Source organism: Leopardus geoffroyi, chromosome C2 (genome assembly GCF_018350155.1).
Source record: "Leopardus geoffroyi isolate Oge1 chromosome C2, O.geoffroyi_Oge1_pat1.0, whole genome shotgun sequence".
Taxonomy (NCBI): domain Eukaryota; kingdom Metazoa; phylum Chordata; class Mammalia; order Carnivora; family Felidae; genus Leopardus; species Leopardus geoffroyi.
In genome coordinates, this window is record NC_059333.1 from 47,882,867 (window position 1) to 47,900,978 (window position 18,112).

At 37.7% G+C, this 18,112-nt stretch overlaps 2 protein-coding genes across 4 annotated transcripts in view; one reads left to right on the forward strand and one right to left on the reverse strand.

Moving 5' to 3' along the window:
* Positions 1 to 18,112, forward strand: part of CMSS1 (cms1 ribosomal small subunit homolog) — a 381,393-nt gene that overhangs the window by 177,906 nt on the left and 185,375 nt on the right. The window lies entirely within an intron of this gene.
* The window catches only part of FILIP1L (filamin A interacting protein 1 like), a 301,055-nt gene that overhangs the window by 169,905 nt on the left and 113,038 nt on the right, over positions 1 to 18,112 (reverse strand). The window lies entirely within an intron of this gene.

Genomic DNA, 18,112 nt, shown 5'->3' on the forward strand with positions numbered 1-18,112 from the left:
AGAACAAATGACTTCTATTTTGTGTGGGTACATACACCCCACACTGTCAAATCATTGCCCCATGTGTTGTATTGGTAAGCCTCACAAGAACTCTGTGCTGAGGTGGTGTTTTTTGATACCTGACACTAGTTCTTTCACATCTCCTTACATTTAATTGTGCTCCCTTCAGTGCCCCAACCCTAGCCTCCTGGTAAACTCCAACTTAATCCTTAGGATTAATTAATTAATCCTTCCTTAAATTAATTTGGCACTGGTATCTGTCACAGCATTCATAGGTTGCTGTATCTCCTCATATATGTATTCTGTCTCCCTACTCATTCTCATTAGTATTCCTAGCACCCACAATGATATTTAGGGGCCATTTAATAGAGATTTAATGAATATGTGAATCCCCATTTTACAAGTGGAGAATTTGGTATTTTGATAGCATGTCCAACACGGTGCAGTTTAGTTGGAATTGAGAGTTAAACCAGGTCTGCCTAATTCCAAAGTCCATGTTATTTTCTCATCTTCCTCCTAAAGGAAGAAAAAATGTACATAGGTATTTGTTTACACATGCACAGGGAATAAATACTAGTGAAGCTCCAAACATAAATGATTTTTGTTTTGTATTTTTCTAACACAGTGTGCTCCTTCAGTCATTTGTAAATTTGTATAAACAGAAGTTGAGTTTTTTTGGTCTTTAAATATATTGTATATGTAAATCTAATAATGATCATTGGCTTAAAACACTAATAATACAGAGAAATGGAAAGAAGTTGGTAAAAATCACCCAAAATCCACTATCCAGAAATAATGAGCTTCATTCTAGGTATTTCTCATGCATTATAGACCTATGTTTACAATTTACATAAGTGGGATATGGTGATATTTCCAGAAATTAAATAGGAGATTTGTACCTTCAATACATATTTTGGTGTAATTGTCTTATCTTAAAAAAAAGAAAAAAAAAAAAAACCTCACACATGCTGGGTATATTCCACTTTCAGACCTCTGGACCAATTGCTCATACTCTGCCTAGAATGCTGTCCCCCAAGAGCCACTGAGCTAATATTCTGAACTCCTTGTAGTTTTGCTCAGGGCTGATAATTTCAGTGAAGTCTACCTGACCATCCCACTTCTGCATTTCTAGTCCTCTCTTAGACTGCTCTTCCTTTTTATCCCCATAACACTTAACCACCTTCTAATTTGTAATATCATTTAGTTGCTTATTATGTTATTTATTGTCTGGTTCTCCTACTGGAATATCACCTCCATGGAGGTGGGAGCTTTATCTTTTTTTGTTCATTGACACATCCCTTTTCTTTCTTGTACATGTTGTTCATCATGTACATGAAGATGTACACGAAGCACCTAGAGAAGTGCCCAGCATGTACGCATTCAATAGAAATTTGTCAAACGAATGAAAATGTTACAGAAGAGTTCTGAATACAGTTTTCTGGATGGTTAATTGAGACCTTGTCATCTCCTTATTTAGTAAATTTATATGAGCTAATGAATTTTTTATTGTTTCGTGAACTCAACAATTATTTAGAGCAGCAGATATTTTACATTTTCGTTGAAAAGACAACTCATTGGCCCTGTATGTTTCTGAACCTGCTACTGTTAGGAACTTATTACATGGAAACTAAAGAGTTTGCCTAGAGAATATGTGAAATATGTTTCATATCTGATCATATAGTATCCTGCACTAAGTGCATCATGGTTAATGTAGACCTTTTGTTCTGTAGATATTCTATTCATTCTGGAATCCAGGATACTTCATGCTTTATCAGAATTCAGATCAAATAATTCTCCATGTTTTATTCTAGTACTACTTGGTAATACTTGATGTATAGTTGGAAAGATTCTATGCCTATGAAGAATGTAGAAACTGGGGTAGAACTTCATAGAAGTATTCTGGTATATGTACTTTTAATCTATGCCCTTTAATAATATTATGTGCAAGTGCACATTTTCCCATTTCTTTGCTATACCATGATGTCTTTTCTTATGCCAGTCTTATTTATACATTTTGCTTCCACTAATTTAATCTGAGACTGTGTGTTTATTAGTCAATGCAAAATTTCATTCAGGTAATTGTTAAAACCATTCTGAATCATTGAAATGTTTAATCATGGAAGCAACCAGAGCACTGTTCATTTGCATGACTCTTGTTAATGCCATATGTAGTATTTCACAGAATGATCCTTCCTCATTTTTCAAAAATGTGCTTATAAAATTTGTGATGACAATTGAACAGCCCAACCCTATGAAATGGTAATTTATACAGCAATAAAAAATAAATAAATCCATGTATTGTGGGCTTGTAGCTAAAGGCAGCTGTGTTAAGCATGTTTTTTACATCAAAGTATTATATACAGTGCTGTTTAAGAATGTGTTGCACAGACTTTTTTTGAAGTACCCCCACATTAGCTGTGCTTTGGTACCCAGTCTATGAATATGAGGGAAGATACTGTTCTATGTCCCTCAGGAATGATAAACACAATAATGAACATATCAAGAATGCCTTGCTTTCAGAGGAATCAGAGCTTCTGTATAGCCACTATCTCACTTGCCTTTAGCACCTTTTGAAAAGAATTTCTCATGGACATTGTTCTGTAATTTCTCTGAATTATTGAGGTAACCAAGAAAGATGTCTCTGGCATTGAGACAGAGAAATCGAAGCATCACATTGTCTACCTAGAATCTCCATTTACAACTGTTCAAACCAGTATTCCACATAATTCTACAGTAGTTCCTGAGAAAAGTAAAATCAGAGGATGAGAGCAAAGAAAAATAGACTATCTGATGAAATGAGTTTAGAATGTAGAATAACGTGCCAAAAGAAGTAAGAATATGGGTTTGGCCTAAAAACAGACTGGAGAAAGTGAGAAGAGGAAAACAAAACAAAACCTGCACTACATGATATAAGTCAGTTACCTAATAGATTTTCTTTTGCTATTGGTTAATCTCTTGACCTCTGTGACATGTTAATCAGCATGAAGAAAGGACATGTGTGTGTGTGTATGTGTGATCATATATAAAACACACAGTAAAATAAAACTGACTTATAACATATATTCAGGTATGAAATAATTGATCCATTTTTCTGGAAGTACATCACAAATTGGCTTAAACAGACTTTTTTTTTTAAGTGAAATTGGAATGTGATTGTTTGCGAGCCAAAAATGCATTCTTTGAGTACAACTTTACTACCAGCAATTCATTTATTTATTATGTAGGATGTCTTGTCAAACCAAATTAAAGATTATATTTTGTCTTTTCCACAAGCAATCTAGAGCCAAGAATGAAAACCACATAATATATTTTTAGGATTAAACTATTTATTACTGATAGATAATGGCAGAGCAGAAACAGAAGGCACCAGTTAGTCTGCATTAGCTCATGAGCCCTGTATAAGTTTTTTGTGAACTCTAAAGGTTTGTGAAATTCTATCACTTGCATTAGCTTTCTGATAAATTTCTGATGTGGTCAGTTGTCCTCTTTCCCTGGTCAGTGCGAGTCATTCTGCACACTGCCAAGGGGCTTCTATTCTCAGGGGATCTTTGCCAAGAATTTTCCCCTTAGGGTGCTTTTTAGAAAGAATGAGCACCTTTGCCAAATAAACTAAACCTCCTCTCAGGCCAACCACTTTAACCACTATGGGGGAGGGATCCCTTCATGTAGAAAAGAAAGAGTTGTGTGGTAGGAATAGAAAAACCTGGTTCTTACTCAGAATGCTGCCCTGATCAAGAAGCTAAGTATATGACAAAATCAAGAATCATATATAGAGCTAATCCTTATTGAGGACATTCTGTGATGCCAAAACCAGCCCCCAAAGCACAGTGTACAGGATAAAAATTAAAATTTTCCCATAATTCTCTGCATTTGTGAAATAATGCATTTAGATCTGGATACCATATTTTAAAAGGAATATTAATAAATGACCACAGTGATAAGGAATTTGGACAAATGGGATTCCAGAGTTCAATAAATTGAGGATATTGCTCTTGGAAGAAAAGGTTTGGTGGGAACAAGGTAAATCTTTTTAGATAAAAATATTTAAAGGGTTTGCCATGAGGAAGGTATAGAGGAGGAGGAGATGCAGGACATAATGTAGTTAAAAATAGCAAATTCAATATGTCTTTTTCTTTAAAAACATAGGGTACCAAAAGCTCAGTAAGACTTGGGTTAATTAAAGAGAGGATTAAGTGAGAAATCATCCTAAGGGAAGTCATAGTTTCAAAACAAGGTTGAGAAACACTGTTTTAGAACATTTAAAGAGCTCTAAAAATGGAATCAGTTGTCTAGTAACATAATCAGTCTCAGGAAAGTGATGTAGCCAAACCATACTTTTTAAAATAAATCTGAATTTTCTCTTATAATCATAGGAAGAGCTCTGTTTCAGAGGCCATTTCTAAAGTCCTGTTGCATATATCCATGAAGTACATTGAAAGTCAAAACCATTGTGACCACACAATTCATTTATATCACAACACTTTGGTTCTAATATGACCTAATGAGATACTGTTTGCACATGGGCTAAAGTCCACAGCAAGCGGTGTATTCACAGATGAATTAATTGCTATAAGACATTAGAATTTTTTTCACAGGTGTTTTTAAGAGTCTACAGGGTGGAAAATTTAAATCACTTTTATTTTAATAAGAACCAAATATCCCAAATGTATTGAAATTCTAAGATGTAACTTACATCAACAGGATGGTTGATAAATAGTGCCCATCCTTCAGTATATAAATTGGTTGTGATATATCTTCATCAGATGGTTTTTCATGAAGCTTACTATCTTAAATATATGGCCCTCCATTCCATGGCCATAAAGATATACCATAGTAAAATAAAGAGAATAATAATAATATATGTGTGTTTGGTGGGTTTTGTACCTTTATAAAGAAAAGTCTATCACCAGCACTGATTATTTTTTTTAATGTTTATTTATTTTTGAGAGAGAGACAGTGAGAGCCAGGGAGGAGCAGAGAGAGAAGGAGAGGCACAGAATCCGCAACAGTCTCCAGGTTCCAATCTGTCAACACACAGCCCGATGCGGGGTTTGAACTCATGAACCGTGAGATCATGACCTGAGCCGAAGTTGGATGCTTAACCGACTGAGCCACCCAGGCACCCCAACACTGATTATTTTTAATAACACAATTTGAGAAGTGCGTGTGAAAGTTAGTCTTTCTAAAAGTTCCTGGTGAAAGAAAACAAAGAGGATAGTAGCTGTATGAGTTGTTAGAACTTACTTGAGTTTGGTGGATTGGTGTGTTTATTATTTTTTTTAATGGTGAGAAATGAGATGTATGTTTGTCAAATAGAGGAATTATAGATAGCAGATGGAGAGGGAGAGAAATTGAGATAAAATGAAGTGGTGATGGGTATGGGCCCAAGAACTCAAATAGCGAGGAGGAGAACGGTTCTTCCTCTAGTTAAATGGTTGTCGATGGGGAATACTTTCGCCTTCCAGAGTACATCTGACAACCCTGGTGACAATTTTGTTGTCACAACAGGGTTCGTTGGTGCTCTGGCATCGGGTGAGTAGAGAGGCCGGGGATGCTGCTAAATATCCTAATAATGCACAGGACAGCCCCCACAATAGAGGATTAGCCAGTCCAAAATGTGTATACTGCCACGGTTAAGAAATCCTGATCTAGATGAGAGAGTAAGAATATATTGGGGGACTGTACAAAGAAATACGTAGGTACAGGAGATTTAAATTGAAGAAACTTGAACCCTATGGCCTTAATATTATTAACATAGAAAGCCACGTGTCTGATAATTCCAACAGCTTTGTTATTAACATGAATCAAAAGTCAGAATTAGAGCTCATGCCTGGCTCAGACAGTAGAGCATGTGACTCTTGATTTCCAGGTTGTAAGTTCAAGCCCTGTGTTGGGTGTAGAGATTACTTTTTTTAAAAATGTCAGAATTACTTTAGTAACATCTTAAGACCTTAGTTATTTTCTTCATGGGTACATGTAATAAAAGTATTTTGAAATTCCATTTTAAATTGCATGCATATGTCCAATGAGCAAGTCAGCAAAAATGCTTTTGTTAACTTAAAAATAACACTCTAGCAGTAAACATTTCATTAACTTGATCTGGCAAACAATAATGCACATAGTTTTAAAACAGAGCTGCCAATCTCTCATCCTGTTGGATTCTTAAAAGATTTTGAGGCTGGTATTCTTCCAGGCCATTATCCTGTTTCTGAGGAATAGCTCTCTTTTTGCTAACCAAATCCAAATGAAAGAGAGCTGGTACACCAGAATGCAGAGATGAGCTGTAATTTCATTGTTGGTCAGTATATGATGCTTCATAAGAATCTTGTTTTTACTATTGTTCTATTTCAACAACTTTTTTATTAGACAATAAATAAAGGAATTAGTATGAGAGCTTTCATTTTAATCCAAATGATACTTTTTTTTAGAATGTCTGAAATTTCAATTTTCTGATTTTTTCTTATAAGAAAACCTTTGTTTTAAAACCCATTTAAAAGTTGTAATGTACATTTTTTTAGTGCAGTTCTGACTGGCAACTACATGGTATAAACAAACAAACAAAAAAATCCTTCTATTGCTTCCCTCTAAACATGGAAAAGTGGAATTGTCTGGATTGCTTCTATACTTTTCACAGAAACACCTGTTATAATAACACATTAACTCCCACCATTGGCCAATTGTTCCTGGGACCAGTTCTTCCATTTTGTGATTTGTGCCTTCATCCTAAATCTGGCAGGTGCCTTCATTCTCCTGGCTTTTATCTTGATTTATATTAAAACATGTTTCAGAGCACATGGGAACTTCCTGTGTTTCCAAATACCTATGTGGAATTGTTAGAAGTGTAGTATAACTTCGTTTATACCTTTAGAGCAGGTACATTTTCTCAAGGACTACAAAGGAAAAATTGGGTTTTTTTTTCCTCTCTCAACAAATTCTTTAGTCAAAAATGAGAGTAAACTCGCTTAACATTTAGGTAGTGATTCATACTTCATAGAACACTTTCATATACATTATCTTGTTTGGATCTCACAATAACTGTTTGAAGGGAGTATTATTATTATTATCTTGGAGATAAATGAACTGTAAATTTCAGTGATGTTTATGACTCCAAAGCCCACAAAATCCAAAATGAGCCTCTGGAAGTTAACAGCCAGGTGTTCTGATTCCTGCTTTATGTGCTCCATTTCCTAGTTCTGCTCTGCATTCTCAGGGACTCCGGGCCACGTGATTAGGACTCTGGGTGGCATACATGGGGGTGGGAGGGGGACCTGAGGGAGGAAACAGAGAAAAACCTCCAGATAGGAAGACTGTCTTCCTATCCAATAACCCATTTACTGTTCCCCTCCCCCATTTTTCTGGAGCCCCAGTACCACACTTGTGTTCTGGCCAGTTTCCCCAGTTGACTCCAGCTCTTGACTCCTTTCCTCAGTGCAAGCTGTGACCCTGTTCTCTTAATCCTCTCTAAATCCTGCATTTTACTGCTCCTGCAAGCTGCTCTGTCTTTATAAAGAAACATTTTTATTTCTTTCTTTCTTTAAATGTTTGTTTATTGTTAAGACAGTGAGAGCGAGGGGCAGAGACAGAGGGAGACAAGGATCTGAAGTGGAGAGCCTGATGTGGGGCTTGAACTCACCAACCATGAGATTATGACCTGAGCCAAAGTTGGATGCTTAGCTGATTGAGCCACCCAGGCACCCCATAAAGAAACACTTTTAAGTGGTGGAAGTGTTACAGTCAAAGCAGTTTTTAAGAAATTTCATCAATGTAGCCTCCTCCTTTTCCTGCAGAAAAACATTTAAGGTACAAAGATTACGGTAATCATGTTTTAATATGATAGTATGTTATTGATATATTAATATTAGAAGTTAGGCATCAGTGTGATAGAAAGGAAAGTGGAACTATCAGGCTTTACTTATTCAGACTGGTTTTACCAAAACTCATTTCTATACATAGTTAATGTTAGGAGTCCCGTTGGATAAAGAAGCTAGTTCTATTGCACTCAGTACCTGCTTACTAGTAGAAGAGTGCATCATACCCATCAAGAGCAATAATGTCACTGTTTTATTGCTAGATGTAATATTAAGAAGGCTAAGACTTGGGATACCTGGATGGCTCAGTTGGTTAAGTATCTGACTCTTGATTTCATCTCAGGTCATGATCTCATGGTTCGTGGGATCCAGCTCTGTGGGATCAAACTCCGCATGGGGCTCTACACTGACAGCATGGAGCCTGCTTGGGATTTTCTCTCTCCCTGTCTCTCTGCCCTTCCCCCCACTTGGGCATACATACTCTCTCTCTCTCTCTCTCTCTCCCCCTCTCCCTCTCTCTCCTCCCTTCCCCCGACTTGGGCATACATACTCTCTCTCTCCCTCTCTCTCTCTCTCCCTCCCTCCCTCCCTCTCAAAATAAGTAAATAAACTTAAAAAGAAGGCTAAGTCTTAAAATCTCATAAAATGATTATTTTTGCAATTCTGTATTTGCATTTGTATGTTTGGATGTGAGAAAGAAATATATTGAACTAATATTGTTCTGAACATCTATCACATACCAGATGTTGCTTTAAGCACTAGATGTACAGTGATGAACAAAACAGAAAGTTCCAGCCTTACTGGCATTTCCACTGGGAGGTGGGTAAGTTGGTCAAGAGAGAAGATAAGGCAAACCCAGATATAGACATTATGTTTCCATATCAGAATTTGAACTAGCAACCACAACTGAACCATGGCACATCAGAGAACTTAACATTGATTCATTCACCCACCCACTCACCATCCCACCAGACTTACAGTGAGAACCTTCAGGCACTTGTTAAGAACTGGAGAGATAACTAAGTAAACAGGGGAAGGGATGGGCAAAATGGGTGAAGAGGAGTAGGAGGTATAGCCTTCCAGGTATGTAATGAATTAGTCTGGGAAAAAACAAGGCACAGAACAGGGAATATAATCAAGGATATTATAATAGCATCGTATGGTGGCAGATGATAGCTACACTTGTGGTGAGAATAACGTATAGAAAAGTTGAATCACTGTGTTATAAACCTGAAACTGATGTAACATTGTATGTCAACCATACTCAAATAAAATTTTCTTTTTAAAAATAAGTAAATGGGGGGGCACCTGGGTGGCTCAGTCAGTTAAGTTACTCAAATAAAACTTTCTTTTTGAAAATAAGTAAATGGGGGCACCTGGGTGGCTCAGTCAGTTAAGTGTCTGACTCTTGATTTCGGCTCAGGTCATGATCTCATGGTCGTGGTGTTGGACTCCACACTGACAGCACGGAGCCTGCTTGGAACTCTCACTCTTCCTCTCTCTCTACCCCTCCCCCATGTGTGCACATAAACAAACAAATAAATAAACAAACTTTAAAAATAGAAGATAGATAGATAAAGTAAACGGAGTGTTCAACCCCCTAATCCCAATCGTACCTTCTCAAATTCAAATCAACAAATATTTATTGAAAACCTGTTATGTGCCTCAACAGATTTTTAGTCCTGGCTACAATTAGAATTACTGGATAGCCTTTTAAAAATACCAACACTTATGGTCCACTTAAGACCAATTAAATCAGAATTTTGAGAGTGATATCCTGGCATTGATACTTTTCCAAAACTTTCTGGTATGATTCTGATATACAGCCAGAGTTGAAAACCCATTTCCATCAGAGGCCCAAAGGGAGAAAAATACCAGAAAAGTAAGAAAAAGAAAATTCAATCATGCATCCATGTTTATAGAAGATACTATGTTTCTGAAATCCCATAAAGAAGGGGAGGAGGAGTAAACACTTTTCCCTTCATATTTTTATCTACCAAATAAGTGTTAACTCCTTCTATGAGCAGAGGGGAATTGGAAAAGGTTTAAAGCATACCCCTTCCCTCTAGGAGCTTAAACTATGGTTAGAAATAAAAGGCAGAGAGACTAGAGAATTGAAAATGTAAGAGTTCTCAAGAAATATCCCCAAATGGCAAAAGACATGCGTAATTTAGTCTATAAATTCCCATAAGGACAAAGGACACTTGAAAGTCAGGGACTTTTCTGAGGGAAAACCAAGAAAATCATTCACCCCATGTTAACACTCAATAAAGCAGTTTAATAGACACTGGTTTTGCAGCAGAAAATTTGCATTCCTCTACAAAGAAGCAGACCATTTCTTATTTAAGGAGAGGATAGTCTCATGAGAAAGAAGTATGACCAGGATTGGTGGGTGTCTCAGTCGGTTGAGTGTCTGCATTGGCTGAGGTCATGATCTCACAGTCATGAGTTTGAGCCCCAAATCAGGCTCTCTGCTGTCAGTATAGAGCCCACTTTGGATCTTCTGTCCCTGTCTCTTTTTGCCCCACATGCTTTCTCTCTCTCTCTCTCTCTCTCTTTCTCTTTCTCTCTCTCTCTCAAAAATATATAAACATTTAAAAACAAATAGAAATATGACTATTTCAAATGACAGATCCATCTGTTCATGAATTGTGATACCTACTTGCAGGGACATACACCTCTCCAAAGGCTTAGAGCAGTCAGTGAATGTCCCCAGTGAGATTTTTAGGAATATAATAATTATTCCAAGAAATATTCCCATTAAAAATATATGAGGTGGTTTACATATTACCTTATTTAATCCTCCCAAGTATGTTATTGAGAACATGAATCACATATCACTTTGAAGTGACAAATGCAAGTTTTGAGTTTAAGTCTTCTAAGTTCATTGCTTTTTTTTATACCAAAATGTTTCTCAATCTTAGCTACATGCCAGAATAACTAGTGAACTTTTCAAAATTGTCAGGACCCAGTTCACCAGTAGTTCTTATAATAGGTGGAGGGAAGAGGGGGAGGTTAAGGGGGGGGGGGGTTGGCAGCAAGGAAACAATACAGGTGCTTCCCCCCAAAAATAATTTTTCAGTAATCCTTACTGTCACCTCTTCTGAAGAATAAATTTGTTAATAGTTAAACTTTCTACTCAACTATGAAACTAGAGAATATTTATGAAAACATAAAATTGTATGAGATAACAGAGTTTTGATAACCCATAAATGCCATTATCTGGTAACCTAACTCATAAGCCACTCTTATTACACAGCCTTATTAAAATGTGAATTAAATATAATGTATTCTGAAGAAAATTACTTTGAAAATGTGGGCTTGGGCTTTCTACATCAGAGTTAAAATCAAGTTGAATAAAATTTTTCAGAAGAGCCATTCCAATTTCTTGCTAGATTATACAATTGAAGCCAATTAATGTTGTATGGAAACTCAGAATCATACTGCATTACTGGAAGAGTATTTTCATATCTATCTATTGCAGAAATGTGTGCTGTATTTTAAGATTTAGGGATAACATTTTGGACCCATCCAAGAGTATTTAATGTAAACAGTATCTGTTACCATCTGAAAAATTACTTCTTAGTTCCATAAAACAAGACATACTTGTAAAGGGTAAATCTTTCCTAGATTTAGGATCTGAAAGTATTTTCTTGGGATGTTTTCTAATTACAGGGTAGCCTACTGAAAACATCTTTAAATAGGATAAGTTTTAATCCATTTTGCATGTGTTTAAATGCATGTGTACCAACACATTTTATGAATGGAAAGTAGGAGCTATATTTATATATACAAATCCAAAGAATGTGCATTTTTGGAATTAGACATTTACTAAACACAGCTACCAGGGGAAGTAAGATTTGTGGGTGGTGCCACTTTTCTAAGAGAAAAATGCAGCCTATTCAGTTTTGTAGAGCTTAGTTCTTTTTTCTTTTAAGTTTATTTTTGAGAGAGAGAGAGGGAGCACATGAGTGCCCGCCATGAGAAGGGGAGGGGCAGAGAGAGAGAATCCTAAGCAGGCTCTGCACTATCAAAGATAGGGGGCTCTGTCTCATGAACTGTGAGATCATGACCTGTGCCTAAATCAAGAGTTGGGCACTTAACCAACTAAGCCACCCTGGCACCCCAGAGCTTAGTTCTTTTATAACTTGTATAGACCTTTGGTTATCCTCCTATTCCTCTTCTCTCCTAGATACCTTTTGATCACATAACTTAATGAGATTTCTTTGAGCTAATGAAAGAGAAAATTCAAAGCTATTAATCTTCTTAATAATCGCTTAGTATCCCATTTCCAGAGAAAGAAGAGTTCCTGCTTCTACCCAAGGTGAGTCCACTTCATCTGTAATCTATATTCTTAATTCCATGACTGCTGATTTAGTCTAGGACAAACACCTTCAAGCCGATCCTCCCTCTTATGTATCTTCAGCCTACCCTTTTCTCTCCACCATTTCCTTCCACTCCTGTAAAAACATGTTCACTTTTCTATCTTAACAAGAGCAGTGATAAGGAAAAAGCTCCCTTAACCCTCCACTTCCTCACACCCAATGTGTCCTCTAGCCCCTTCTCTATATTTGCCCTTCCCTTCTTCCAATAGGATCTGTTCCCTGTCCACATCCCGTTTATTCTTCAACCCACATTTGGGCTTCCACCACAAAGGTCACTACTAACATCCTCATAGTCACACCCAGAGTATACTTTCTACCTTCATTTATCTTCACCTTTCAACAACATTTAACACTATAGATCACTCTATCCATCTTGAATTATTTCTTTCTTTGCCTTCAGTGACCCCCTTTTGCTCTCTACTTCTATGACTGCTTTTTCTGAAACCCCTTTCCTGGCTCATCTTCTGTCCATGCTTCTCAGAGTTTTATTCCCAGCTCTCTTGCTCTTCATGTTGTCCCTGGATAATTGTGTTCATTCTTGGCTTCTGCAAGTGGTTATGTTGGAGTCAGCTCCTAAGGACCAGTTATGCACATCTCTTCTCAAGTCTCTGTTCATTGACTGTCATCATGGTAGCTCGAAATTGGCCAAGGTGGGAGTATTTGTGCCACAGAAATCAGCAAATCAGGGAGGCTTAGGTTTTTTGTTTTGTTTTTATTTGGTTTTTTTTTCCTATGAGCTAGCTTAATAGCACACCACTGGCTTTAGTAATGACGTAAATGCTGCCAGTTCTCAAACCTGCATCTCACACTTTCTGAGCTCCAGCCAATATTTCCAAATGATTTCTGGCCAGCTCCTCTTGAATCCCCAAATGAAACTCATTTTCTTCTTCCAAAGCAGCCTTCTTCTGCACTAGTCCATGCTTTGGCTAATGACCCCACCATTCTCCCTCCTGTCATCCTTGTAGGAAGCCAAAACTTCTCTCTCTGGACCATTGTATCTAACTGATTGGGATGTATTTATATCTCCACATTGTTTCATAAAAGATATAAGTTATCCCAAAAGTACATATGATAGGAAAGGACAGAATAATTTCTCTCACAGTGATAGTAAAGGAGTGGATCTGGGAAAGAAAGAGAGAGAGAGAGAGAGAGAGAGAGAGAAAGAAAGAGAAAGAGAGAGAGAGAGAAAGAAAGAAAGACAGAAAGAGAGAGAGAGAAAGAAAGAAAGAAAGAAAGAAAGAAAGAAAGAAAGAAACAGAGAGAAAGAGAGAGAAAGAAAGAAAGAAAGAAACAGAAAGAGAGAGAGAGAAAGAAAGAAAGAAAGAAAGAAAGAAAGAAAGAAAGAAAGAAAGAAAGAAAGAAGCACAAGAAAAATAGATGAACTCAGAAGTGAGATGAGTGTGCAAAACACATGCCATGAAGTCCAGCCAGCTACATCCTGTCAGTTAACTTAACATCCTGAATTGCTCTGGACCCATCTTTGCCAGCAATGTAGTATCACAGCCTCCCTATGCACCCTCTCTGCCCCCAGACTTACTGCTTTCCCACCCTCTCATTCACTTCCCATAATGCTTCCAAAGAGATGATTCTTAAACCCAAATCTGATTCTATCAGAACACCTTCCCCTTCAGCTTAGAAACTTAGAGTAGTTCTCCACTGCCTTTGGGGCAAAGTCCAAACACACACCCAGAGGAAACCTCCATCAGATTTCGGGTTCATCTTATAAGATGCATTCATCTCAGATATCACTCCTTTTTGAAGCCTTCCCTGGGTCCCATAGACCTTCTTCCACTATATATCTGTATTCCTCATATGTATCTGTTAGTTGATTCAATATATAGTTGTGGAATTTTTTTATGCCATTAATTGTATTTGGTATTGAAGATACAAAGTTCGACAGTCCTTGTGTTTTAAGGACCTCTAGTTGAAAAGCGCATTTAAGCAAACTATAGAAAGTGTTATAAGCTCTACAGAGTAGAAGAGAGTGCAAGGTACAGAGACAATAGGGAGGAAGAGGAGGAACATTGTCTCATAGCACATATGAGATTCTAATGTGACTATTACTTGTGTTTCTCTCCCACTGGAATGGGAAGCATGTATATCCCATGTACCACAACAGGAAGTACAGAGGAGGTGTGCAGTGGTAGGTGTATGTTGGATGGATGGATGGATGAGAAGAAATTGCAACAACTGCCTAAAATTATTAGAAGATTACCAATAATTCCAGGGACCCTTACTTATCACTTATATGAATATGAGAACATGTATACCCTTACAACACTGTATAGGCTGAATCTGCCATGGGAACTTCTGTTTGCGGTTCAGCCAGTTTTGAATCTGTTAGCCTTCAGGGAGGAGCTCAGGGCCTAGCCTTTTCAGTAAGCCCTTTGCTAGATACATCAAAGAAGTCTGTCACTTGATGGTTCATTTGCTTTACAGTTTGCCAGAGGCTCAGGCAAAAGGTCCCAATTAAAAGATCTATGTGTTTCTGTGGTCTCTTGCTCAGCACTAAGGGGAGAATCCCCCAGGCTTCATCACTTCACCAAACAATGCATTCAGTTGGTCCTACTAGATTATAACAAAAAAAGCCCCACACACTCTAAAACTTTACAGTTTGGTTTCCCCCACAGTTGCATCCCCCTGATCTCTGAAGGACTCTGTTTATGCTGATATAAAAGTGTCTAGACTCTAGAACAGTGGTTCTCAGTCTTGGCTTTAAAAAAAAAAAAAAAGGAAAGGAAAAGGAAAAGCAACACCAAACTCCACCCTCAGAGAGTTACTGGCTTCTAGCAGGGCCCGAGCATCAGTATTCTTCTTTGAAAGTACCCCGGTTGATTTTAATGTGTAACCAGGATTTGAAAACAGTGACTGAGAAGAAAGAATCAAGACCAGAATACTTTACACTTAGCCTGGAATTTACTTTACAAGACCGCTTCCTTCTTATCCTTGAGGTCTGTACCTAAATGTAACTTTCTCAGTAGGGCTTCACCCATTACCCTGTGGCTCAGAGAATTTACCACAATCTGAAAATCACTTGGGTATTTAGGCTTTTCTGGTTTATTATCTGCCCCTCCTACTAGGTTAGGAACTTCATAAGGTATTTACTGGCATCTGCTGTTGAGTGAATGTGAGCTGTAAATCTAAGAATATGTATGACTGCTCGTAGACTGAATCAACAGAGAGGAAAAGGGAGTTGAATGAAAGAGTAAAAAGCAGGTTAAAGTTTGAAATCAAGAAATTCTGTATTTAGGAGAGAATTACAGAATGCCTCAGTAGATGAGTCAAGTCAAGGCATAATTCTAAATTACAGTGCCACAGATTACCTACCCATAACACTTCTTTACGGCCGAAAAACAAAACACATTTTTTATTCACTAAGTAATATATGCTTGTAAAAAATTCAAATAACACTGCTGAAAGTGAAACTTCTAGCACCCCCACCCCATTCTCCAAGAATAACCTATTAATTACACTTTAGTGTTTATCATTTAAAGTATTTTATAATGTGTACACAAGTAATATATAGGTTGGTTAAAACAGAATCACACACTTTAAAAAATGTATTTCTCAATAACTAAGTTATACATAAACATGTAGTCAAAGCCTAGAGTTGCCCTGTGGCAGGACACCTGTAAGGGTAACTTGATGATTTAGTGCAAACTACATTTTCATAAGATAATCTAGTTACTGAGATAGGTTTTTTTTTTTAAGTGTTCAATTTCTTTTGAATCACCCAGTATTTTACACACACACACACACACACGCACACGCACACGCACAGACTCACGTTCCAAAAATGAATTCTTATTGTACCTATTAATGAAGGTTAGTTATTTTATTTTATTTTTTAATGTTTTTCTATTTTTGAAAAAGAGACTGACTGAGCCACCCAGGTGCCCCTGAAGGTTAGTTATTTTAGAGGTTAGCTCTCCTCCCCAAATTGAGGCTTAGATTTAAGTTGTTTTAAATAGTGAATAAATTTGGTAGTACCTTCTTTATCACAGTGCAGCTACTCAGAAACATGCTAGTTCAAAGTCAGCAAATTATGTAGACCAAATCCAACCCTTTACCTGTCTTTATAAATAGTTTTATTGCAACATAGCTATACTTATTTATTTCTATAGCGTCTATAGCTGCCTCTACACCATAACTGTAGTGTTGAGTAGTTGCAGCAGAAACCATATAGTCCAAAAATCTAAAATGTCTACTATCTAGTTCTCAAGGGGAAAAGGTGGCTGATTCCTACCCTAATTGATCAAAGAAATTAAACCATCAGTAAACAGTCAGAACAAACCAACTGAGCCCAGTGTATGAGAATGTGTTGGTGGTTGTGGGATTTTACATTACTAGTTAAAGAAAGAGTGGACTGTACTTATCTGATTGCTTTTCATAGGAAGGAAGTAGGCCAAAGCCTTGGTAAGTGATGGTGGAGGAAGGAGTGGGAAGGCATGTTCCATCTAGCTGGGTCCCGTTTTCCTGTCAGGCAGGTCACATCTTCTCCCTTTCTATTCTCCCTCCCAAGGAGAACAGTGCTCAATTAAGATGTGGCCAAGATTTTCAGAATACCTATAGGTTGGATCCTTTGAATTGAAACCAGTCTGCCCTGTCTTGGCTGCCAAGCTTTATATATCATTTGGCTGAACAATTAAAGGGCTGGGCACCTTGTTGAATGCTGCTCCAGGTGCATTGGGATGACATCTGCTCCCCCTACCATTCAGCATGCAAGGTGGGGACCCCACATAGTGATGGCTATGAGAGAGGCACCACAAGACATTTGGTTTTCATCTCCATTTGGCTTATCTATTCTCTCCCAATCCCAAATTTTGTTGAAAACACCCCTCTCTGGAGATTGCATGGCAAATCTTCCAGTGATATGTCTCTCTGAGTGTTTGCATTAGTCAGCTTTGGAAAGGTGTGGTGCCATAGCAGGGGGAAAGCATTATGGCAGGTCAGGCTTGCTAGGGGCCAACAACCTCCTCTTTGCCCGGTATTGGTCTTTAGTGAGTGCCTCCTTCCTGTGGAACTGGTGTTAGGTGAATTCACATATTGCTATCTCTTGGGTAAGTCATGTACAGACTGACCCTGAATTTGGTTTACAACATCCCTCTTAAGTTATGAATTATTTGGAGATTGGAGTGGCCCTCTTCCCTGTCTTTCTTTTTTGCATCCCTTGAAACTCCGTGTTTAAACCATTGCCCCTATTGAAAATAAGTGTTAATATATCATATTCCGATGGGTATTTGCTTTTAAGCTTGTATGATTTAGAATTCCCTAGAATCTCAGGTGTGAACATTCACATTTTCTAGAACTGCCAGTTCCTACCTGCCACTTTTTTCTTGCCTTCGTAAGATTCGTGTACAGCTATACACCGTCCTAGTCATTCAGAGTGGGGATGGAGGTAGCCAAAAATTTGAATGATCTATATAACTGAGAACAAATAAAATTTTTTGTCTGACTTGTACAACTAAATGTTTAGCTGCCTATTGTATCAGTGTGATTGACTTGAATTTTTAATGATGAAATTGCAGAACCGAGAGGGACCTTGAAGAACATCTAATTGTGTAGATGTAGAAGGGGCTTATAGAACTGGAATGACTTGTTCAAAATGATAAAGCCTGGTCCTTTAGGCCTTTAGATAAAAGGCTTAATCTATAGTTACACATCCCACCCATAAGACTTCCCCTCTAAAGGGCAATTTAAACAAAAGGACATTCCAGTTTGGGCTCATATTGCTTTCTCTGATGAGTATGTGTGTGTTCTGAGGCTCTCTCTGCTGTCTGCAAATCAGACATTCTTGCTGGATTGCATCAGATTGCAGGCGACATGATTGATGAAGAAAGGGCAGAGGAGAGATGACGTAGTGGCTAGTGCAGCGTTTACCTGCAAATTATCTCTAGCTGTGTACTGCTCCGTGTCTGT